The following is a 9,655-nucleotide window of genomic DNA, read 5'->3' as shown; positions in this document are numbered from 1 at the left end:
TTAATGCAAAATGTGAGGTTTAGACACCAACATTTTGTAAATGTTCAGGCAAAACAAGCTTATTCAGTTTGTTTGGATTGAAATAAATTATGAGAATAAACGTTAGAAAAAATGAGTCGCTCTTGGCCATTTTCATTTTATAAAAGTAGCTCTCAGGGGAAAATAGGTTGGAGACCCCTGTTCTAACGTATGGCACTGCACATTTAATAGAGCATGTTCACTTTCATACTATTGAGCACATAAGGCACAGTTTAAAACCGTGTACACTCCATGCCTTACATACGACAAGGCAGGTCACTAACTGAGACTATTCTATAGTCTAGAGGAGCATAAAAGTAGTTAGAATATACCAATTCAATTCAACTTGTGGGTGTTATAAGAACCTGCCATAGACTATACACTGATATTTAGGCAATCATTTAATACAGCTTAAATAACTAGCAAATGGCCCTTACAATTTTGTTAATGTCTTAGTTTTCTTTATTTACACTACAGCACAGACGGTCACATTGCTGCAATTGTTCATATTGATGACATAATGGAAGATACAATATGACACATTTTACTTTATCCCTCAATGGAATGATTGTTCTTCATAACAAAAGTTGGGCTTAGTGTTAGGATTTTATATATTGATTATGACCCTCTTTTGAAACTCACCTTGGTTTTTTGTTTTACTATTTGATTCTGGTCACTTGCTCTTTTTTTGGCTTCTTAGGTCCTGTTCCTGGCTTGTCTTTTAATAAATGAGTCATGGTGCAGTAGTGGAGGAATATGTTAACTGGTATTGTACTCTTTTCTACAATTTAATGATACAAAAACTAAACAACTGATATTTTAGAAGAAAAGCCATTCACCTTCAAGACCAGATAGTAGAGTCAGTTTAAAGTGAAATGTGTCTTGGGATAAGAATAGACGCAACAACTTTTAATCAAAATGCAGAAGCTGTCTGCAGAAAGGGACTATGCCGTGGTGTCTATTCTATTTCTGGAAGCTTAATTTGAATTCTTAAAAAAAAAACGGTACTATGTCATGTTAACTTATGGTGTGCTAGCTTGGTTTGAAAATCTGAATCTTAGCCAAAAAAAGGGTAAAACTGTAAAATGAACAGTTAAATGATAAGGTCCCAACAGTGAAATCTATCAGACTTATTTAATGAGTGCAGGTCAGAGGATTGAAATATCAAGGATAAAAAGTAACAGGGACAATTATTCCATCATCCTGACTTCTGTTAATCAATTAAATACGATTTGTTTTAATAAACCTACACAAATGTATCCTGTGAGTCCAATAATTTTCATTACTGACATTAAGGTCCTTATTTATAATAATTATATATATAATTCTGATAAAAATGATCAACTTAAATGCCTCCTTTCACTGAATGAGGCACACAGTTGTTCTTAGTTGACCTTCAGAGTCCATTAAATGGTATGACTCCCCATAATAAAGTATCTATCTATCTATCTATCTATCTATCTATCTATCTATCTATCTATCTATCTATCTATCTATCTATCTATCTATCTATCTATCTATCTATCTATCTATCTATCTATCTATCTATCTATCTAATGGGACAACAAGCATGCCCAACAAATTGGTACAGTGGCTGCACTTTTGCAGACATTGTACCTGACTGGAGTAGTGAACATGGAGCTAAATCCTCAGACTAAGCTTTCAGTTTACCAGTTGGTCTACATCCTCATCCTCACCTATAGCATCAAGAACTGTGTAGTAATAAAAAAATAAAAATGGAGTTGAGAGTTACCGATTCCTTTGTAGGATCGCTGGGCTTACTGTCTGTGTTAGGGTGAGGAGTACACTGCAGTAGAATTGTGCTTCTCTGAATTAAGAGAGCCAGATGAGATAGTTTTGGCATGAAGCTCACAGCTCACTGGTAAAAGATCCAGGTGTAGGCCCCAAACACACTTGAAGGATCTCTCAGCTGGCCTGGGAATGTGTGTGAATTACCCAGAAGGAGCTGGAGGAAGTTGAAGAGAAATAAGGTGGCCTGGTCGGCCACTGTAACCCTCACCAGAGTAAGCAGAATGAAAATAATAATAAAGTGTTATCATAAGAAGTATTTTTCTGTATGAAATTTATTTTAAAGGGACTATAGTTACCTTTTGTGAAGCTTCATGAGATGCAAGACTTCACATTGCAGGTGATCCTGCATCAAGCCTTTTAAAATTTCTTCTATAGTATATTTTGTTTTTCTGAAAAGATGGACCACAAAGGACAGCAGAAATCTGTGTGCTACCCTCTGAAGTATCATGTGGCAAAACCTCAGCACTTCAAGTCAACTATTTAGCATGACACAACATTCTAAATTAATTTGATCCAATTCAGGGTTGCAGGGGGCCAAAGTCACTGGGCACAAGGCAGAAAACAGCACTGACAATGATGCCAGTCTATCGTAGGCATTAATTTGACATTTCCATATTTAAAGTTTTTTCTGGCAAATTTAATGAGACATCTACATTAGGGGTGAGCAGTGTCGGTCATAAAGGGCCGCAGTGACTGCAGGTTTTTGTTCCAACCTAATTGCCTAATGATAAGTTTATTTATTGACGATGAAGCACTTATTGCTCAAGCAACATTTTTCTGCTTTATCTTAGTTATCTTAGTTGTCTCACTTGTTAAGATTTCTCACCCCTAATTGGTTATTTTAGTCTTAAATATCTGCATTCATTGCTTTTAATTGCTCCATATTAGTAAGAATAGGTGAAAAACAAAGGAGCCAGAAGTTCTCCACCTAAGTTGTTTCCATTTATACCTGTGTGTATTCATTGTGAACTATCTGGCTTATTAAAATATTTAAAAGGAAAGTGAAGAGAAAAAAGTGAAGAACTGAGAATTACTCATCTATTTTAAACATCAAATCATTTAGACCAGGGGTAGGCAATGTCGGTCCTGGAGTGCCACAGTATGTGCAGGTTTTTGTTCCAACCCAGTTCCTTAACGAGAACTCAATTATTGCTGATGAAGCACATATTGCTTAAGTGACATTTTAATGCTTCATTTTAGTGGTCTCGCTTGTTAAGGTTCTCCAACCTTAATTGCTTTTTTCAATCTTAAACTGCTGCATTCAGTGTTTTAATTGCTCCTTATTAGCAATAAGATGTAAAAGACAAAGCAGCCAGCAGTTCTCCAGCTAGCTTTTTTCCAATTACATCTGTGTGTGTTCATCATGCACGGTTTGATTTAATAAAACACTTAATAGAAAAATGTGACAGACTGAAAATGATCTGTTTTAGGCTTCAAATCATTTGGATGATATCCTTGGAAAGGAAAAAAATCTACGATTTAAAAGCCTTTCATTGCACAGACTAACAAGCCATAAAATTAAATAAGGTCTGAGATTGGCAATGATTGGTTTCTAATTAAGCAATTGGGTTGAATGAAAACCTGTAGCCACTGCGGCTCACCAGGACCGACGTTGCCTACCCCTGTTTTACATCTTATTGCTAATAAGGAGCAATTAAAACACTGAATGCAGTAGTTTAAGATTGAAATAAGCAATTAAGGTTGGAGAACCTTAACAAGCGAGACCACTAAAATGAAGCATTAAAATGTCACTTAAGCAATATGTGCTTCATCAGTAATAATTGAGTTCTCGTTAAGGAACTGGGTTGGAACAAAAACCTGCACATACTGTGGCACTCCAGGACCGACGTTGCCTACCCCTGATTTAGACGATTGTGGTATACCGAGTCCACAGTTTCAAAAAAAATGGCCAGTTTTAAATAAATCCAGAGAGCCATGTCAGTCTTCGTGGGCACGATTGCAAGACCGCGGGGAATTAATGAGGTAATTGGGACATGTCGCACCGCGGGTGCAATTGTTCTCAATTGCTTCATCAACTTCCTGCGGTGTGTGATTAAAGCGCTGCTCCCACAGAGCCATATAAGTATGGGCCAGCACAGGGGGAATGGGGATGGAAGATCGGTGAGAGAAATTGAAAGATCAAGAGAGAACTGAGGTTAAGATATGAAGAACAGTCTTGGGAGGATGATCGGGCCACCTGGAAGGAGAATGCAGCACGAGCTGGGACCTTCCAAAGGACCGTAGGCTGTGGAGCTTTAGGGGCTGGTTCGCCCCACTGAATATTTGTTGAGTGGGGCAAGTGTGGCGGATGACCTTCCTATGGATCCAAGGAACAACTGCGGGTGCATGAAGGAAGACGGGAGGAGAGCTGACCTCAGATGATCTGGCTGCACGGTTTGAGGCAGCCAAGATGGGGATTGGAAGAATGAAGTTCGTGGCTGCTGAGTCTCTGCTGGCTACGCAAGTGATGGGTGAGCCGGGTAGATGAAGAAGGAGGTGGACTGAGATGGTGAGGAGTTAATGACTGTATTTTAACCTCTGATTTTAATGGATGTATTTATTATGGGTTTTATCCCCCAATTTCCACTTGTTTTTTATGGATTTATTTATGGACATTTGGAACACTGCACCGTTGACAATTTTTGTTTTGTTTGGATTTGATTTTTAATAAAAGCACCTTGGCCTTTAGCACCATCCCCTTGCCCCATGTGAGATTTGTCCCCATTTGTCAGCTCATCTCGGTCATAACTATCAATGGTGTTGGGTTCTAGAGGCTCCCATATGTGAAGGGGGAGTCTGGAGGGGACCCGCATTGTCACAACAATATCCTTGGAAATGAAAAAATCACCAATATAAAAAATGACTTAACACTACATAGTTAAAACACTAACAACCCATGAAATTAAGTAACTTCTATTACTGGCAAAGATTGATTTCTAATTAAGCAACTGAGTTGAAATAAAAACCTGCTGCCACTGCAGCCCCCCAGGACCGCCATTGCTCATGCCTGCTCTACATGTTAGTTCTGAACTGTTTACGCATCAATTTACTATGTGATCATAATCACCATGAAACGTCTCAGATTCTGCCCCCTGAACAGCTGCATTGTATATAGTGGGTGAAGTGGAGGACATTCAAGCAATGAACACCAAGTGGACCAAACTATTTAAAACTGTGTTTTTTATTGACAAAATAAAAACACATACAGTCAAGAAGGAATGAATCATCAAAATAAACAGGAAAACAACAAGCCTTGTTGTCCACACTGGTTTTGGCTTTCAACCTTGTGTGTCCGGTGGGGTGCCTCATGAATTTGCCAACCTTTAAACATGTCTCTCCTCTTACCTTTCTTAAGAAGATTCTGGTCGGTCTCCTTTCTTCTAGTCCAGTTCTTGCCAGCTAACTTTCTCCTAACCCTAAGCTTATGACCATATCAACCAGTAGGCCATTTTAAGCTCCACCTGGAGACTACTTAAGTGGTCACTTTCAATTCTTCCAGAGTTACATCTGTATCATATAATTTTTTAACTGTCAAATATTATTATATGTTAATTTACTTCTTGCCTGATTTCTTATTTTAACAACTAATATTTCACCAGCACATTATGTGATTTATATATTTTTTTAAACATGCTTGACGTTTTTTAATGTAGTTGCCATCTGGATGATTATTAAAATATATTTCTTCTTCTGCATCATTAACAGACAATAAAAAATGTGAAAGTAAAAAAGTAGACTCAGTAGTAATAGTTTCAGTGAAGAATGCACCTCACAGCAGGCAATACATCTTTCACTTAATTTTCAGTCAGTTTACAATTTCAGTTTCAATTTGAATTATGTATTTGTGTGTGAAAGAAAAGCCCACCTAGGGCTCGAACATTTGAAAGAGTGTTTGAGTGTGTGTTAAACAGCTGCCAGTCAGCTCCTGTCAAAATTCACTACAAGTACACAGAGTTACAGTCTGATTGACTCTGTCAGCTGCATATCAGTATACGGCAAAATATACTGGCAAATTTATTTTCTTTTTCTTTTTGTTAGTTGTAAAATATTCTCTGAAACAAATGAAGGGCAAAATGTTCATTTTGTATTCACATAATTAAACAGTTTTGTTAAAAAGAAGAGACATGTTCACTTCTGAATTGTGTAGACCTTAAAAAAACGTAATAATTTAAAGGAAAAACAATCCAATAGAGAAGCTGGTTGGTAAGTCTAATATAACTCAAATACTTGGAAATCAACATCAAGAGTGACTTAACATGGTCCACAAATGCAGAGATCCTGGTGGTAGTGCTGCTGCTTTGCAGTAAGGAGACTGTGGAAGATTGTGGGTTCGCTTCCCGGTTCCTCCCTGTGTGGATAGCGCTTTGAGTACTGAGAAAAGCGCTATATAAATGTAATGAATTATTATTATTATTTGGTGAGAAGGACAAGGCAGCACCTTTATCACCTCAGACAAGGAAGAAATCCAGAGTGTCAAAAAGAGTTTTGAAGTCCTTCTACCACGCAGTAATTGAAAGAATACTGGCAGGATACATAGACAGACAGACAGAACTTTATTTGTCCCCAAGGGGAAATTTGGCTTTTTACAAAAGCTCTTTAAATAAATAAATACATAAATTGATAAATAAATAAACATACACACTTTGGTCTGAACACACACTGGAATGACCTAGAAGCGCTTGTCATTAACTGTAGGCTGTTTATTTACCACTTGAGTTTTCCTCAGTAATTCTAGCCGATGTTTACATTTGTTCTTGTAATAATACTCATGAAGTGAACAGTCGACTCGCAGATGTAATCACTGAAATAGAAAAAAAACTTCTAGGACTTGCAAATCATTATTTTGATTGATTTTAATCATGTCAGTTTTAACCATTGTCCTTCCTAAATATCAACAGCAAATAAAAAGCCCTACCAGAGATGAACATATTCTTGATCACTGCTATGCAGCTATTAAGGATACTTATCATGCCTTCTCCAGTGCCCACCTTGGTAATTCTTACCATTCTATGATTCACCTTATTTTTGCTTAATATCAAAAGCTGAAAACTGTAACGTCAGTAAAATAAGAACAATTAGAAAGTGGACCAACATGGCAATAAAGGAGCTCCAGGACTGCTTTGCCTGTACAGAATGGAGTGCCTTCAAAACTGCCACCTCCAATATACACAAATACACTGATGCTGTAACTTCATACAGTCATATGAAAAAGTTTGGGAAACCCTCTTAATTCTTTGGATTTGTGTGTATCATTGGCTGAGCTTTCAAAGTAGCAACTTCCTTTTAATATATGACATGCCTTATGGAAACAGTAGTATTTCAGCAGTGACATTAAGTTTATTGGATTAACAGAAAATATACAATATGCATCATATCAAAATTAGACAGAGATATTACATCAATACTTAGTTGAGCCTCCTTTTGCAAATAAAACAGCCTCTAAACGCCTCCTACAGCCTTTGATGAGTGTCTGCATTCTGGATGGAGTTATTTTTGACTATTCTTCCATACAAAATCTTTCCAGTTCAGTTAAATTTGATGGCTGTTGAGCATGCAGAGCCTGCTTCAAATCATCCCAACGTTATTCAAGTCAGGGGGCTGTGACGGCCATTCCAGAACATTGTACTTCTCCTCTGCATGAATGCCTTTGCAGATTTCAAACTGTGTTTTGGGTCGTTGGAATATCCAACCCCTGCGTAACTTCAGCTTTGTGACTGATGCTTGAACATTATCTTGAAGAACTTGTTGATATTGGGTTGAATTCATCTGACCCTCGACTTTAACAAGGGCCCCAGTCCCTGAACTAGCCACACAGCCCCACAGCACGATGAACCTCCACCAAATTTGACAGTAGGTAGCAGGTGTTTTGCTTGGAATGTGGTGTTCTTCTTCCGCCATACAAAGCACTTTTTGTTATGACCAAATAACTCAATTGTTGTCTCATCAGTCCAAAGCACTTTGTTCCAAAATGAATCAGGCTTGTCTAAATGAGCATCTGCATAAAATAAGCAACTCTGTTTGTGGTGTGAGTGCAGAAAGGGTTTCTTTCTCATCACCCTGTCATACAGATGTTCTTTGTGCAAATTGCACTGAATTGTAGAACGATGTACAGATACACCATCTGCAGCAAGATGTTCTTGCAGGTCTTTGGAGGTGATCTGTGGGTTGTCTGTAACCATTCTTACAATCCTGCGCATATGCCACTCCTGTATTTTTCTTGGCCTGCCAGACCTGCTGGGTTTAACAGCATCTGTGTCTGTGGCCTTCCATTTCCTGATTACATTCCTTACAGTTGAAACTGACAGTTTAAACCTCTGAGATAGCTTTTTGTAGCCTTCCCCTAAACCATGATACTGAACAATCTTTGTTTTCAGATCTTTTGAGAGTTGCTTTGAGGATCCCATGCTGTCACTCTTCAGAGGAGAGTCAAAGGGAAGCACAACTTGCAATTGACCACCTTAAATACCTTTTCTCATGATTGGACACACCTATCTACAAAGTTCAATGCTTAATGAGCTAATCCAACCAATTTGGTGTTGCAAGTAATCAGTATTGAGCAGTTACATGCATTCAAATCAGCAAAATTACAAGGGTGCCCAAATTTTTGCACAGCCAGTTATTCACATTTGATTTCATTTCATAATGTGTTCAGGTATGCACATTTACATGGTGATTGTGACTTATAAATGGTAAATAGTATAGAAATATGTGTATGCCACATTTTCTTAATCAGATTTTTTTTTCACATATGTATTTTTATGGTCTTCCATACCATTTTCCTGTTTTTTGGTGTGCATATATTTTAACAATTGAATCCATGCGAAGTTTTATAAGTGAGGCCCTTGGACTCAACTCAGCAACTCCAAGACATTAACACTTTTTGGGTATAAGCCGTTCCTGATTAGCGCTGGCTTCATTCTCAGGTGTGTTGCACTGCTAGAAGACAAATTTTCTCTGAAAGCAGAGGTTTCTTGCAAACTGCATCAGGTATTCCTCCAGGATTTCTCTGTATTTTGCACTAGAATTACCAGAGCCAACGGAAAAACTCATAAATCCGACCCACCTTAAATCCCTTTGCACCTCTCCGTCACCCCCTTTGTCTTGTAAATGTGTTGATAAGCCCAAGCAGCAAGCAGCCTGCTATACCATCCCCCCACCGCCTCAGAACAGGCAAGAAGTTCTCCCAGTTCCTGCCTTGATTGATTATCTGGAAATGAGCTACCCAGAATTGTAAGGGGAAATAATTTGATATGTGTTTTGTGTCTACAACAATCTGTGTAAACACATCATTAAAACAAAAACGTTTTTCACGTTTAGTAATAAATAACAAAATGTAGACATGAACTGTATAATGTGTGAAGGCTGATGGCCAAATATCAAAATAAACACTTTCACAAAAGGTTCAAGTACAATACAACAGCTTCTGTGGTGCAGCGGTTAGATCTGCCGACTTAAAATCCAGAGGTCGTGAGTTCGAAACCATCTCGCCCGGAAATTTACTGTTTCGAATAGTGAGCTACTTTTATTGTTAATATTATACAATAAAAATATACATTTGATTTGTGTGTGTAACAGCCGGCGTAAATTTATAGCACTTGTAAAAGTTAGTGTTTTTTTTCACTTTTATTCTCTCAGTCACGATCACAATACAACCCGCAGCCCCCGGCCCAGATCTGATGCGGTTACTTTTTATCTGAACTGGGAATAACTGTAGATGTGAGTGGTGTTTTGAGACAATGGAACTGGAAATTCTCTGATGTGGAGGGATAAAAGCTGACACACAAACGCTGGTGAATCTGCCTTCTTTGTTTCTCACCGTCACTTG

The sequence above is a fragment of the Erpetoichthys calabaricus genome, chromosome 15 (assembly GCF_900747795.2).
Source record: "Erpetoichthys calabaricus chromosome 15, fErpCal1.3, whole genome shotgun sequence".
Classification (NCBI taxonomy): Eukaryota; Metazoa; Chordata; class Cladistia; order Polypteriformes; family Polypteridae; genus Erpetoichthys; species Erpetoichthys calabaricus.
Note: the sequence above shows the minus strand (reverse complement) of the source record.